The following is a 16,647-nucleotide window of genomic DNA, read 5'->3' as shown; positions in this document are numbered from 1 at the left end:
GCTACGAAATACATTGTAGCTAAATATGAAAATTTCCGTGGCTAAACACTTTAGCTACAATATTTCTTTCCGTAGCATCCGTAGCAATATGTAGCATAGCTAAAAGTTAGCTACAGACTTTACATGATCCGTGGCTAGGGACTAATACTTATTGCTACGAATTCTTTTGTGTTGTAGCTGTGATGGTAAAATGTTCTTGCCACGAAAAATATATTTATAGCAAATAATATTATTCATTTGCCACGACAAATAAAACTTGTAGCAATCTTTATATTGTAGCTACAACGTTTTCTTTGGTAGCAAAAAGTTTAATTTATTTGCCACAAAAATACAAATTTGGTGGCTATTTTTATAGTTCAATCTCGTGGCAACAAAATTACATTTAGTTACGAGTTTAAAAATCTGTAGCCATGAATTAAATTATTTGCTACAAATATTTTTGTACATAACTAACAATGGATTCTTTTAGCTATAAAATTATAGCTAAAAGTTTTCTTCGTTTGCTACGAGAAGTGAAATGTGTAACCTTGTTTTTGGCAATTATATATACAATTAGCTATGAATTCTAAAATTTCATCGCTACATATTGAAGAGTATGCCACAAAGCATTGTTAATCAGAATAATTCTTCTATACGAAACAAAATTTTTGGATTCCAAAATAGGTCTCAAGTTACACGTTGTTACATATCTAAATTTCAAGCATTCACATACACAATTCATTTATGCCACCGATTACAATAGCATTATCTTGCTTGAGACTCGAACCTGCACGATCTTCTGATTTCTCTCCTCCTACACAACCTCTAATTGCATCTTAATTTGATCAATATCCGCTCCAGTTTGTCATTGCTACTCTAGTAATTTCATAAATTTGCCTTTAATTTTGATAAAGCAAAAACATCAGAATATAACGAATGGCTATATAAATATATCTAACAGTTGATCATATATTATGAGAAATTTATCGATTAAATTCTCATGAAAAATCTTTACATATTTTCATAAAGAAACTCTAAGTAATCTTAAAAAGGATATCAAAACTCCAATTATTTCATATACATTTCATTCTTTTACACTAAGAGTTTCTTCTAACAAAACCTCAATTAAGAAAGAAGCATATTTCTACATTATTGTTTCATGAATGATTTATAGATGGATAAAGTGAAACATAAAAATATTAACATAAGCAACAACATCCCTAAGAAATAGCAAGAGAGTTCATTCAACTCAACAAACTACAAATATTAAGTAGGAAAATCAATAACCACTAACCTTAAAAAAAGAGCAAGATTAATTCCATCAAAAGCATCTTCCTGAATCACATATCAAAAGCTTCAATCAAAAATGAATAAAATATTATTAATATACCAAAGCTAACAAATGAACATAAAGATTCAAACTTTTTCTCTTTAACTAAGAAGAGGAATAAAAATGCTTCTACTAAGTCCAACATAAGTTACAAATGGAAGTTGAAGTGTACCTTAAAAACAATAAAGAGGAACGAAAAAAAGTAACCAAAAAATATAGTGACAGAGTGAAATCCGCAAGAAACAGAATGAGATTCAAATACAAAAAAAAAAGTGCTCGAAATTTATAACAGACCAGCTATGAAGATCTTGTTGATGTAGATGTGATACAAGAGGAACCATCCCTTAAAATATATACAACATTTTTGCCCTTCCATTGTGTAATTAAAAAAATCAATTAGCCATCTCCATTGCATAACACCAAAGAACCCCTTATAATCTTTTGATATGGAGTAATAAAGATTTGTGTTTGGTGGAATTGGCAAAAGGAGGAAGGAAATGTGGAGGGCTGTGGCGGCTGGAGGCATTAGGACTAGGTTTTGGCATTTTTGACTAGTCAATTTCCGTTCATTACTTGTTTTGTACTATATAACTTCTACTTTTTTTTTTTTTTTTACTTCTTTATTATATGCAAACACTATAATGTAAATAAATATAAGTAACAACAATGACAATTAAGTACTATTACCTATTAACAAATAAAAAGAATCATAAATATATAACTACATTAAATAGGACACCACAAATAAATTATTTATATGAAAAAACAATATTTGTCAAGTATCATGTCACCTAATGTACAAAATAGTATTAAGAAATTCTTAAGATAAGCAACATTAAATATTAATCTGCTAAATTTATCAATAATATATTTTATTTAAGCTATAATTAAAACTCACATGTACACTTTTTTGTATTGAATTATGATATAAGTCATATGCTCCTATTTTAATTACATCAAATTATTAATTTTAATGTTCAATTATATTTACGATAAAAATTAAATTATTAATACTGTAATAAGATCATAAAGTCAATAATGTATATGCTTATTTAATTTAATATAGTTAGCGATCAATAAATAAATACAAGAACATAATTATTTAAATCTAATATAGTTAAACATCAAAATTAACAAAATATTAGTATTAGATATTTATTTGAATTTTATTTGAAATTACAAGTAATTCTTGGTTTAATACGCGTTATTATTAGCTAAGTTAGTATTGTTATGCACTCTTATATCAATCATATTTTTATTGAAATTTTAAAATATAAATCTTGACAATTTGGGAATTATGAAATGTCCAAATATAGACACGAAAGAGACAAGACCCCCGTTCTGTATACGAATCAAATTAAACTTTTAGTTTTTTGATTTAGTAGACAGTTCTCACATTTAACACTTTTTTTGTATTGAATTATGATATTGTTAGTTCTGTCATATATAACTCATATTCTCTTATTTTAATTACATCTGATTTATAAATAATCATTAAGTTATTTATATTGCAATACGGTCATAAAATCAATAATGTATATGCAATTATTGAATTTAATACAATTGATCAATGTAGTGCGCAGCCGCGCGCACACATATTTATTATATTGAAACTTACAAGTAATACTTTATTAAATATAAAAACGTATTATATAATAGTTAGTATTGATGTACAACCATTTGTATATCAACCATATGCTTAATTTTATTTAATAGTATCAGAATTACTGAAGTGTTACAAAGATAATTCAATAGTTGCAAGGGAGGTACGACCTGATCTTGTACAAATCATGTTAAGTTCTCAATTGTTAGTTTATGGACAACGAATTTTATGATAATTAATAGACTATTAAATTAGTTGTATACCATTTTTTTTATTTTCCAGATTAAATTAGTAAAGGACTTTTCATTTAATATAGTTGTTTAAATTCTATGTAATTAGTACTTACATTATTAATTGGATATAAATCATTGTTATTTTCATTATTATTAAAACTAATAGATAATACTTATTTAATAAGGATTATTATATAATCACTTTTTGTTAATGGACTTAAATATCAACCATATTAAATTTTTAATTGTTAGTGTAAATAGATATAAGAAAAACATTATTCTTAAATGTTACATAATTAGAAAAATATAGTCTATAAATAATTATTAAAATAATATTATTAACAATGAGATTTCATTTTAAATATTAGTGCCAAATCAACGATAGATTTCATAACTAAAGTATATTTTGCTTTAAAACTATTTTCATCTTAAATAATCTTGTTAATTTGTTATATGTTCCTATGTCAATTATATTAATTGTTAGTGCTTAACAGTGTTTTAAAAGGCGGGGGCGTAAGGCGAGGCGTTTTATGTCTGCCTCAGCGAGGCGTAAGCCCCGAGGCACGAGGCGTAAGCCTCATGGGACTTTAATTTTTAGTATTTTATAAAATGATATAATTATAATAAATACTTTTAAATTGGTTAAATAACGTAAAAAATTGAAGAAAACAATAAATAAGTGATATATATATATATATATATACACACACACATATACATACTCCACCCCCACAAAAAAACTAATTAGAACAATCTATTATACGTACTTACAAGTATAAGTAACTGCTCGTTACTTTTTTGAGATAGTAGAAAACAAGATAAATAATTGGAAAAGAACATATATTAGGCATTCTAGCAATAAAAAAAGGTCTTGACTTTTAAATTTAATGTTTCAGTTCCTTTTTAAAATATTTGAGTAATTACATGTTGACTTTTGAAAATTTGGGCATTATACTAAGGACTTATTTAACAAATTTCGTTTTAGTTTGAAGAAGTTTTCTGGACTTACGCCCCAACAAAAAGAAACTCGCCCCAAACGCCTAGGCTTACGCCCCAACAAAAAAAAAACTCGCCCCAAACGCCTGGGCGTACGCCCCAAATTGTTGGGCGTACGCCTTTGGGGACTTGCGCCCCGACCCATCGCCCCGAGGCATTTTTGGTACGCCCCGCCCCGGGGCTCGCCCCGAGGCTCGCCTCAAAAACGCCTTTTAAAACACTGGTGCTTAATTAGATTCCGGATAACTATCAAGTTATTAAAATAACATTAAACCATTCAATTGATAACTTTTATTTATTTAAATTGGATATAATAGTGATCAATAAATAAATACAAGAGCATAGTTATTTAAATTTGGTATATTTAAATATTAATAATTTGGTGAATATTAATTTGGTGATTAATACGAGAAATTTAGGTACCAAAAGAAAATTCATAATTTAATAAATTTTATTAGATATTAATTAAAGCTATAGATGAAAATTACAAGGAATCTTCGTTTAATACGATTTATGATATATAGTTAGAATTGTTATGCACTTCTATATCAATTATATATATTATTGAAATTTTAAAATATAATTCTTGATAATTTAGGTATTATAATGCCAGATGTAGTAAAAAAAGAGACAAGACCCCGAACTGTATACAAATCGTATTAAGTTTTTAGTTTTTGGACTCTGTATATAATTTTATTTATGATAACCAATAAATTATTTAAGACAATATAACACATTTTATTGTCTAAATTAAACAAATACAATATGTTATACAACGCAATTGATACAATATTATAGTTGTTTAAATTCTATATATTTGGTTATTCACATATTAATTAGATAAGGCTTTTACTTATTATTTTCAACACTGATGTTACCTTAGCTGATGATATTTTTGAAGACATCAAATCAAAACCTCGAACTGATTATTCTAGGTATTAAGCAAGGCATTACTACGACTTTTTAGTACTTGAAGCAAAAATATTTATTAAGCTAAAATATTTTATTTTAAATAATTGTTTTGTGACTAAAATGTTACTATTGCTACGATACGTTTCAAGTTGTGGTAAAAATTAATAATTAGCTACGAAGTTTTATTATAACAAAAAGTTTGTGGCTATATCATTTAACTATAGTCGTAACTTTTTATAACTTGAACAAAAAATAAGTATTTATTTAGCTATAATGTTTTGTCTCAAATAATTTATCTTTTCTAAAAGTTTGCTATTACTACAGTAAGTTTTAACTCGTGGCAAAACATAATGATTAGCTATGAAATTTTATTATAGCGAAAATTCTGTGGCTATATCATTTAACTATTGCCACAATATTTTTATAACTTGAAGCAGATATATTTATTTAGCTACAATAGTTTGTTACAAATAATTTATTGTGGCTAAAAGATTATTATTACTACAGTAAATTTCAACTCGTGACAAAAAATTATAATTAGCTACGACATTTTACTATAACAAAAAATTTGTGGCTGTATCATTTAATTATTGCCACAATGTTTTAGAATTTGTAGGAAAAATATTTATTTGGCTACGATATCTTGTTTCAAATAATTTATTGTGGCCAAATGGTTACTATTGCTACAGTAACTTTATTGTGTGGCAAAAACTTATGATCAGCTATAAAAGTTTGTCGTAACAATAAAGTTGTAGCTATTTAGGTAGTTATTTCCACGATAGTTAGCAATTATAGCAAAAATAAGGAGTTAGCTTTGTCAATTTTATTTTCGTGGCTAAGAAATTTTACGAATTCTTAGATAGCTACGAAATTCAATTTTTTGTGGCTATTACTAGGTAATAGCTACGAATTTTAAATTCATAACTTAAATTTCGTAGCTATAAATACACTGTGTTGTAGTGAGTAAAATAATATTTATCATTAAGAGGTAGATACGAAAAAATCATACTTAATTCAAACCATGCATCATGCACCCAAGTTGTTTTCTCAATGCTCCCACCTAGGTTTGATCCCTGGTGGTTGGGATAAAAAAGAGAGATGGCTAAACCACCAAGACGTAGACATTTTTTATTATTTATAAAGTTCACTAATGCCAGCTAACTTGTTTTCATAAATTGAATTTCGAACCTTGAAATTGATATTCAAAACATCACTACCACGGGATTACCATCTTTAAATATATTTTTTATCACTAGATTTTTACTAAAGATGAATGAAAATTGTGCATCAATTTGGGGCAAAATTCAAATTGAATGAGATAAAGGGCGTTTTTCTAAAAACTGGCGGCAGTTTGCGCTGCTAAAGCTCAGAAAAATACGCAAAATCCAAAAAAAAAATCGCGTAAATCTGACGTCCGAGCAAAGTTATGACCGTTTAAAGTTTCACCAATTTACAACTACTTTTTCTCCCTATACTCATTATTTGATAAATTTATCTTATTTTTATAACTACTTAAGTCTACCGGATAAAAAATTTACTGCGTTATTCAAACAATTTTTTTTAATGACGTCATTAACGCAGTAAATTACTACGCTATAAAATAAAAGACTTAAACCTAAAGAAAACGAGTTTCCAAACAAACAAAACTTACTTCGGGGCACTTTACAACTCCTAAAACGACGATCCAAACGTTTACGTATACTTGATGTATTGAGCCTACATTATTGTTCGCAGAAAAAGATATCAGGTTCTATATAAAATGTTGATATTCTGACATTTTGAAACATACTAATCTTTGGTCAAAGTATTGAAAAAAACGTGAATTTGTGAACTTTAAAATTGTACAAAAAAAAAAAAAAGTATAATCCCTATTGCGCTCTAATTTAGTGCGCAATAGGACTTACCTGTAAATTCGCAGTTTAGTCCTATTGCGCACTAATTTAGTGCGCAAAGGATACTTTGGTTACTTTTTTTTTAATACGTTATTTTGGTACCAGAACTCACTTTTTGGGTCATTTAAGTTACGGACTCTAACTTCTTGTCATTTGGAGGAAGGCATTTATGTCATCCATTTGCAGCACTAACTATGAGAAATTTTCAATTCCAGTACAATTTACAAATTGTTGTTTCTTATTTGAACCCAAAAAAAAAAAAAAAAATGCTATCCAAGCTTGAATATGACAACTTCAGTTTCTAGAAGAGAAAATAGGTCAAAAGCTCAATCAGATGCAGCCAAAAATATTTTGAAATTTTCAAAATTCTTTGCTATGAATCAGTTAATTATTAACTTGCAGTAATTTTAAATTTAGGTGTTATGTACTCTTCCATCGGCTACAAATCTTCAAAGAGGAATACATTGATGCTTCTCCTTTATCATAGGGCCCTAGCTTATCATGAGACTGCAGTAATTTTTAAAATGGAAAAGGGTTAAAAATACTCCTGAACTTTTAAATATAATTTACTCGTACCCTCTGTTATACTTTTAGTCAAATTATGCTTCTACTGTTATACTTTAATACAAATATGACCTTAATTTAGACGGAACGCCATGTGACAACTCAGGAATAAAATAACTCACCCCCAATTTTTTAACCCGAAAACCCAGTCCTTAATACCAGACCCATAAATTTCTTTCATTAATTTTTTACATCCTTCTCTTTCTTCTCCATCAAAAAGAACACACCACACAAAAATAACAAATCAATAGAAAAGAGATGCAATAGATCCTTTCATTTCCCGTTTATTTGGAATCATATCAATTTGAATTCACGCACTAATTTTCAAATCTGAATGACATACCCATTTGATTTTCGGAACAAATTATTGGTGAACAAATGGAGCTATGAAGGTGGGTATGCTGGATACTCGAAAATTTTTGTGCTTAGAAGCAAGTGGGTGACTCAATTTGTTACTAAAAAGTTCGATCTAATATTGAAATTTGTTTTCAAAATTGGATTGATGCGCCGATGTTGTTACCCTTATCATCCATAGCTTCATTGTTTCATAACTTGTTCGTTGATGGCGACTTAAAAATGGTGTATTTGCTTCACAAAACCATCAATTAATCAGTACGGCCTTCAATCTTATTTAAAGATGGCGACTTCACTGGTAGCTACTGAATGGCGAGGCCCGAAGATTGTAAACGGCAGCAAATTGTGAATCTTCTTGACCGAGATTGCACGAATTTCTAGTTTCCCCTTTCCATTTCAGCAAGTTTTGATGAATATTAGGCAAAACTCCACCATTGCAGGTTGAGAATCCATGCAATGGAAAGGAGTTCATCAGGAGAAGCAACTGAGAGGACAAAATTCTTAACAAATTGAAAGGCTCCGTTCTTTATGGAGAGGACATAATTTCATGTTCATTTAAGTGGGGAAATGGGTACAAAATTACGGGTGGGTTCTAATTGGATTCGGGCTAAAAAATTAGGGGTGGGTTAATTTATTCCTGAGCTGCCACGTGGCGTTCCGTCTAAATTAAGGGCATATTTGCACCAAAGTATAACGGTAGGGGCATAATTGGACGAAAAGTATAACGGACAGTATGAGTAAACTATATTTGAAAGTTCAGGAGTATTTTTGACCCTTTTCTGTTTTAAAAATGCTTTCTCTCCTCTTATTTGGACGATTTAGATATATATATATATATAATATAAATTCAGGCATAGATAAGGTGATGTGATACCTCTCTATAGCCCGTATTAGTATTTATCTATTATGTCAAATTTTTGACTTTTTACTCATTTTTTATCAAAAATTTAATATAATAATATTCATTTATTAATAGAGAAACCGTTAGCCAAGAATGATAATTGTTACCGTTACCGACGTTACAAGTTGTTCATATTCCACATTTATGGAATGACACAACCTTTCATATATCCGAGCCTTTGACCAAAATAAGCTATTTTTTAAATCAATTTACCAAAGTAATACGTTTTTTATTTTTTTTACGGAACTAGCATAAACGTATTCCTGAGTAACGTATTAGGCATTATTTTATTCAAAAATTCTAACGGAAAAAATTAGGTCGGGTTAACGGTGTTAAAAGCTAATTCGTGACTGTTAGTAACGTATTATTCCTAATACGTTACTGTCAGTAACGACTTTAGAGAATCCAAATACGAACAATCCTTTTATGTAATCTGACATTGACTGATGTTAAAGCCGTAACTAGGAGTTACGATTTTAGCATAAAACGTAACTGACAGTTACGTTTCTACTCAAACTAGGCATGCGCAAATCTTGCCGAGAATCCTGCAAATTGGGAATCTTTCTAATTGATTTGACTATAAAACGTGATTAATAGTTACGTTTTAATTGTAAAACGTGACACACAATAACGACACACTGCTAAAGTCCCTCTTCCTCATACTTTTTGAACAAACCACATATCATTATAAAATATAGTGTATGAAACGAATGTTCAAACACATTCGAACAATTTTCATCAAAGCTTCTACTTGTGTGGCCTATTGTCGGAACAACATTAAAAAATTCAACAGGTATAAGTTAATTAAGTCAAATATTTCGTAATATGTTAAAATAATACTATAGTTTTAATTTATTTTTCTGTTATATTAATAATAATAAGTGTCTTATTTTCGTGTGTAGGAGTAAAGATGGCCAATTTTGAACATAATGTGATGGTTGCTTTGTATTGGGGTGGCGAAATAATTACTGAAATGAACGGATTCAGGTACACTGAAGGTGCCAAAATGATTGTCAGCATGTTTATTTCAACGAACTATGCTGAATTGGTTGAACTATTGCATGAGAAGATGAGGACAAATAGTGAAAATATTCAAATTGATATTTCTGGAAAATATCCATGCTCATTTCAAGGTAACAATACAAGGTTCATTGAGTTTAAAATTGAGAATGACCAGTCCTTGCTACAATTTTTCTCCATACGGCAAAAATTTGCGGATAAGATCGATATAAATATTTTGGAGATTTATGTAAAGACCAAACCAGCAAATCAAAATAATATATTTCAAATGAGTGGTCAGCATGGTTATCACATGAATTTGTTGGCTCAAAATTATGGATTTGCTATGGCCAGTCAGCCTCATCTCGGAATTGAACAAGTTTTTTTTTATAAATACAGTTAATACTTTTATTAATATTTTTAGGTATACCTGTAGTAGTGGTAGGAATCCCGCTATCTCATGTTGCTTAGCCTGTGAGGCCTTACAAAGATAGTGATACTTAAATACACTAAGTTTTTTCAAACAAAACTTACATCGGGCACCTTTTCAACCCCTAAAATGACGATTCGAACATCTACGTATCCTTGATGTATTGGGCCTACATTATTGTACGCAGAAAAAAATATCAAGTTCTATATAAAATATTGACGTTTCGGAGTCTTGATCCACGACTAATCGTTGGTCAAAGTATGGAAAAAACACTAAGTTTTTTCAAACAAAACTTACTTCGGGCACCTTTTCAACCCCTAAAATGACGATCCGAACGTCTACGTATCCTTGATGTATTGGGCCTACATTATTGTTCGCAGAAAAAATATCAGGTTCTACATAAAATATTGACGTTTCGGAGTCTTGACCCACGGCTAATCGTTGGTCAAAGTATGAAAAAAACACTAAGTTTTTTCAAACAAAACTTACTTCGGGCACCTTTTCAGCCCCTAAAATGACGATCTGAACGTCTACGTATCCTTGATGTATTGGGCCTACATTATTGTACGCAGAAAAAAATATCAGGTTCTATATAAAATATTGACGTTTCGGAGTCATGACACACGACTAATCGTTGGTCAAAGTATGGAAAAAAACACTAAGTGTTGCAAAAAATAAAGTTTGGCCAATTTTTTTTGCTTTTTGGTATTGTTTCTATAACGCAGTATTTTACTGCGCTAAAGGTAGTTTTGTAACTTTTTTTTTTGTTGGAAGAGCGAAACTAGAAGCCTGGACACGGGTTTCGCCAAACTCAATAATTTTTGCTCAAATAATATATTTGTGTTAAGAAATTTATTAAATATGTATAAATAATAAGTTTAGAACATAAGTATTAAATCTGAAATCGTCGTTCTAAAATCTAAAAACGTAAAGTTGAACTCTTGGCTCTGACTCTGCCATCTAATCACGTGGGTAACAATATCCAATTTTTTTTTCTTTCTATGTGAATAAAATAATCACATAACTTGCACACTAAATTGTGTAAGAAAATGTTGTCAGCATGGAAATGACATTGACATAACAGATAACAACTATTAAAGGTAAGTGTACAATTTTATTGTGTGTCACGTTTTACAAATAAAACGTAACTGCAGATAACGTTTTATAGTCAAATCAGTCAGAAGAATTGTAAGTGCACAATCTTATTGTGTGTCACGTTTTACAAATAAAACATAACTACAGATAACGTTTTATAGTCAAATCAGTCAGAAGGATTCCCAATTTACAGGCACTACAAGAAATTAGGCTTACGACGACATTTTATAAATGTCATATTAAGTGCCATAAATGTCGCAAAATCACTTAGCGACATTTATTTTACATTTAGTACAAATGTCGTAAATTTGAGGGTCGGGAATTTTCCGACATTTATATTAATGTCGGTACATAATTTACGACATTTATTTACAACTTTTTAAAAACGTCACAACAAAATTTCCAACATTTAGATTAATGTCGGCAAAATAATTAGCGACATTTATTTGCAACTTTTATTAAATGTCACCGATTTTGAAATTAATTTAATTGCGACATATAACGAAATGTCATCAAATCATACCATCCTTACTACGCATACATAGAAATGTCGGAAAATCATCTCTAGTCAATAGCATCATTTTTCTTTTTTATATACTGAAAAAATCTAATTTAATGCCACGATGAATCATATAATTCCAGTACACAAGTTATACACTACAATAGAACTTTGAATTAAACAAAAGAGTCACTTCGACAAACTTTTGAAAAATCTCGTGAACACCATTAAATATATGGTTCCCGAAGAATACAAAATTTTCTCCTAAGCTGAGAATGCTATAAATAAAATCTAATATTGACTAGTGACCACAAAAACACCAATTCATTGATTGTCACTTGTTGAGCCTTCATACAAAGCAGCATCTTGAATCTCTATGACAACATGCATCCTCTTCAAAAGACTTCTCTTCTTGACTCTAATTTTTGCATATCGACTTCTGATGAAGATGAGAAAGAGATCTCTGACAGCAAACCAAAGATAAGGGCAAATATTAGAAGTTAGAAAAATATGGTTTAAACAAAATAGCAGGCAACTTTTATAGAAGACAAAAGATCGTGAAATAAGAGTATTGCTACATTCACGGTACAGTTAAAAAAGTAAAATACAGATCTCAAAATTCAGTGTCAATCCTAAAGCCCACACCACAGAGGATTATCTTCACATCCACAAAAATATGATCCAATGCAACAATCATATTATACAATTAATCTCTTTCGGGACTCCACTTCGTAAAACCTACAAAAGAAAAAATAAATCAAGAAAAGTAAATGACAAATAAAATTCAAGCAGAGAGAGAGAGAGAAGAGAAATGGAGAAATTAGGCCGCCGGTGCAGCCTATGACGTAAACGGAATTGGTGGAAGGGAAAAGGTTAGGGTTCCAGCTTTTATTCGTGGGAGTAGTATTTGATTAAGTTTAAAATTATTGGGGGGGGGGGGGGGGGGGGGAGATTTAGTCTTTGGGAAATTTTTTAATTTTTTGGGGGGAAAGTCTGGGTCCAAATGAAAAAGAGTATTAAAGTACATAGAACCAAAATAAAAAAAAATACTGCTCCTATTTCTATAACTACTATAATTTCATAAGCTTTTTTTTATTAGTAGTAGCAAATAGTATTCCTTGCAAAATCAATTACTTTAATAAGAGCTTAAATAAAGTTCAAATGCATATAAATAAAATAAATATGACACGAATTGTCCCGTAGTAAAATCGATTGTCGTCGATGCCTTTTTCTCGGTTCTTTCCTCCATTACAAGAGTTCGAACAAGAAAAAAATAAGAGTGCCCTATGAAGAATGTTGTAAAAATTCATAATAGAATCTGGCCATAACAATAATGAAAAGATCAATAATGGATAAAAAAGCCAAGTCATATTCTGAAAATAATTAATATTCTTTAAATATTATCCGCAATGACACCTATTCTAATACTACTAGTTAAATACTTTTTAAAAAGTCATATGTGCGATAGTTTTCTTTAATTGGTAGAAATATTCAATAGCTCTATTGTTATAATTGTATAATTTAATTTTAACTAATTTACACAATTAATTTAGTCACGTGTGGGACTACACTGGATGCGTTGTTGTTGTTGTAATTTAGCCATATTTTTAGTTCCAAACTCATTCGTTATATATATATATAATTACTACTTTATGCATCCACTAATTCTTTCCCTAGAATTAAATATAAAGAGTGATGACATAATTTAAAAAGATTTAGATTTCCAACATTAGGTGTAAAAGTCAGTAATTAGCGACTAATAATATGACATTTGAAATAAATGTCATAATATTTTCGACATTTGTATCAAATGTCGTTATTTTAACGACATTTTACGCCAAAAATCGTTGTTTAGCTATATTTTATGCCAAATGTCATTATTTTAGTGACATTTTTCGTCAAATGTCACTATATTTACGACATTTTACATCACATGTCATTATTTTTATGACATTTTTTCATAAATGTCGAGACATTCCTTTTTCCCCGACATTTATTTCAAATGTCACTAAATAAATGTCGTCGTATCTTTACTTTCTTGTAGTGAGGATTCTCTGCAAGAGATTGCGCGTGCCTAGTTTCAGAAGAAACGTTACTGTCAGTTACGTTTTATGCTGAAGTCGTAATTGCGGGTTACGACTTTAGGATCAATCAATGTCAGATTTCATAGAAAGATTGTTTGTACCTAGAATTTCTAAATTTGTTACTGTCAGTAACGTATTAGCCATAATACGTTATTGGCAGTAACGAATTATATTTTAACGCTGTTAACCGGTGACTTTTTTGTCCGTTGGAATTTTTGAATAAAATAATACCTAATTCGTTACTCAGGAATACGTTTATGCTAGTTCGGTTAACTTTCAAAAAAACGTATTATTTTGGAGAATTGGCTCAAATAATAGCTTACTTTGGTAAAAAATTCCATATATCCCATTAAAATTCCCTACAGCTCGTACCATTCACCAGGCATTAGGCTTTTTTCCCATTCACGCATCCAAGTATTAGAGGGCTTAGGGTATATCCGTACATGAATTGGGTTGATTCGAATTTTTAAATACCAAATCAAATCAATTGTGTCAGGTTTTTAAATTTATAAAGGAAACCAAACTAATAAAACTCGGGTTGTTCGACCTCGGGTTTTTTCGGGTTATGCGGTTTTCTCGGGTTTTTCGGTTTTCTTTTTTCCGAAAAAGTCTTCATACAAAACATATAACTTTTACCTCAAATATTTCTCTAGTCCTAGTAAGATACAACTATGTAATTAAAGTGTTTCTTAAGAAAATAACACAAAATATGAGATGAGTGATGACATTGTATTAAAATATTCAACAAAAAAAGATAATAAAATCGATTAAAATAAGTATTGCTAATTAATAAGCCATAAAGAAAATGACCATAATCTAAAAATACTAAGTCATGCTAAAATAAGTGCGGCTAATAAGTATTAATTACATGACAAAAAAATATTTTTTTTTTATGTATTTTCACTCTCTAAACAAATTATGCAAAACTAAAGAATATATATCCAACATTAATTATTATCATTCCTAATGGTAGAATTGAATTTTTTTTATTAGCATTAGTGTTGAGTTGGTTTTGGTTTGGACTTTATTTGAGTTACTAACATCTATGGAATATAAAAATTATTGACATTCAAAATTCTAAGTTCAAGCTTGAAATAATATGATAAAAGACAAAAAATTACGAAAACATTTAAAAAATATTTATAAATTACATTACAAATATCGGGTTGGTTTGGTTCGGTTTGACTTTATTTAGCTAAACCAAATCAATTATGGTCGGTTTGTTTTTCCAACACCAAACCACTAGTCAGGTTTTTTTCTCTGTTTGACTCGATTTATCGGTTTAATGCGGTTTGTCAGTTTACTTTGTACACCCCTATTTGCTAAAGAGTTTAGCCACGGCTAGCACCAACGTTCTAATGACCCAACCCATTGTAAGTTCATTCATGCTTTCCCATCTTCAGTGTTAACATTATGGATAATCAATTTAAAAAATTGATGTTTTCACTCGGCATTAATTTTTGGATAACGTGTGTTTTTTTTTGTTTTTGTTGCAGAACCTGATTTTCAGGTTCTTGCTTATGCTTAATTTTTTATCTTCTATTACTTGATGAGTTCTCATGTTTTTAAAAATTGACGTGCAAATTATATATTGGTTTTATATTTGGTGTTCGACATCCGCATTGATCCCCACTAAATCCAGATTCGTGCTGGAAAATTCCATATTGGGGTGCAAAGCGCTCTCTAACATAGGCGACTCCATAACATTTAGATAATATATGGCTTTTTGAGAGAAGGATCTGAGGATTGAAGGATGTATCATTGGTTTTGATGAGTACGGGAACTTGGTATGATGCTGAGAAAGTTAATGTGAAGAAAACCAGAAAGCACTTGGAGCGGATTCTGGAATTATTTTAAAAAATGATTTTTAAAATAATGTCACTGCATCAATAATGTTATTTTTAATATCCGGTTGTTAGAAAGAGAGTCTCATTGTTAATTTAGCCGTGCGAAGCGCAGATAAGTACACTAGTGAGTAGATAAACAGAAAAGACAAATTTGTATTTTTCCTCTAAATGACATTTTTGTAATAACTGGGGTATTATTTTTCACTTTTTTGGATAGGAGTCCTTGAAGGGAAGCGCTGGAGCAACACTAAAGTTGTCTCCGTGTGATCTATAGGTTATAGGTTCGAGCCATAAAAAAATGACGGGGTCCAGCCCCATGTGTAATTAAATCCCATGTGCCAAAATTACTTGGCTAGTATTGATTTTCTTGGAGCCAAAGTTTGGCAAGATATGGAGGAAAATCAATGTGCTTTTGTAACAAACTTAGGGACAAAGTTTGTTTCTCCTATAAAAGGAGGAGCTCCCTCGCTTGTTTTAATCACACCAATAAAGAGAGAAAAAAGAGTGAGACATTCACAGATAGAGAAATAGTCTGTGAGGAAAAATAGAGAGTGTGAGTGATATTGTAGTGAGGTGAGAAATCTTAAAAGAGGGTTGTTTCTTTTGAGTGTGTAGTGGTCTTTGGAGTATTTTACTCAGACATACAAAGTGCAAAATCCTTGCACAATGATATCAGTTGCTCCTCTCGGCCCGTGGTTTTTTCCCTTTCGAATTTTCACGTAAAAATCTTGGTGTGATTACCGCTCTTTTTTATTCTTGTTGATTAACCCTATCACGGTGCTACATTATTATTCCACTGTAAATACCGTGAATATTATTTCTGTAGCGGGTTTATTTCCAACAACTATCAGAGCACAACTTTTGCTCATTTATAGAAATATTTTTTGGAGTCGATTGTACTATACTTGGTGGAAAAAAATGTTTGGAGT

General features: G+C 30.1%; 1 long non-coding RNA gene across 1 annotated transcript; it reads right to left on the bottom strand.

Annotated features, from left to right (window-relative positions):
- Positions 1-524: 524 nt before the first annotated feature.
- LOC132633764 (uncharacterized) lies at positions 525-1,934 on the bottom strand. Its single transcript, XR_009579793.1, has 3 exons — positions 1,604-1,934; positions 1,274-1,314; positions 525-876 (listed from the first exon to the last, which is right to left on the bottom strand). It is a non-coding gene; the product is annotated as an uncharacterized LOC132633764 (long non-coding RNA).
- Positions 1,935-16,647: the final 14,713 nt, after the last annotated feature.

The sequence above is a fragment of the Lycium barbarum genome, chromosome 3 (assembly GCF_019175385.1).
Source record: "Lycium barbarum isolate Lr01 chromosome 3, ASM1917538v2, whole genome shotgun sequence".
In the NCBI taxonomy this organism is placed as follows: Eukaryota; Viridiplantae; Streptophyta; class Magnoliopsida; order Solanales; family Solanaceae; genus Lycium; species Lycium barbarum.
This window is presented reverse-complemented; position numbering and strand designations above follow the sequence as displayed.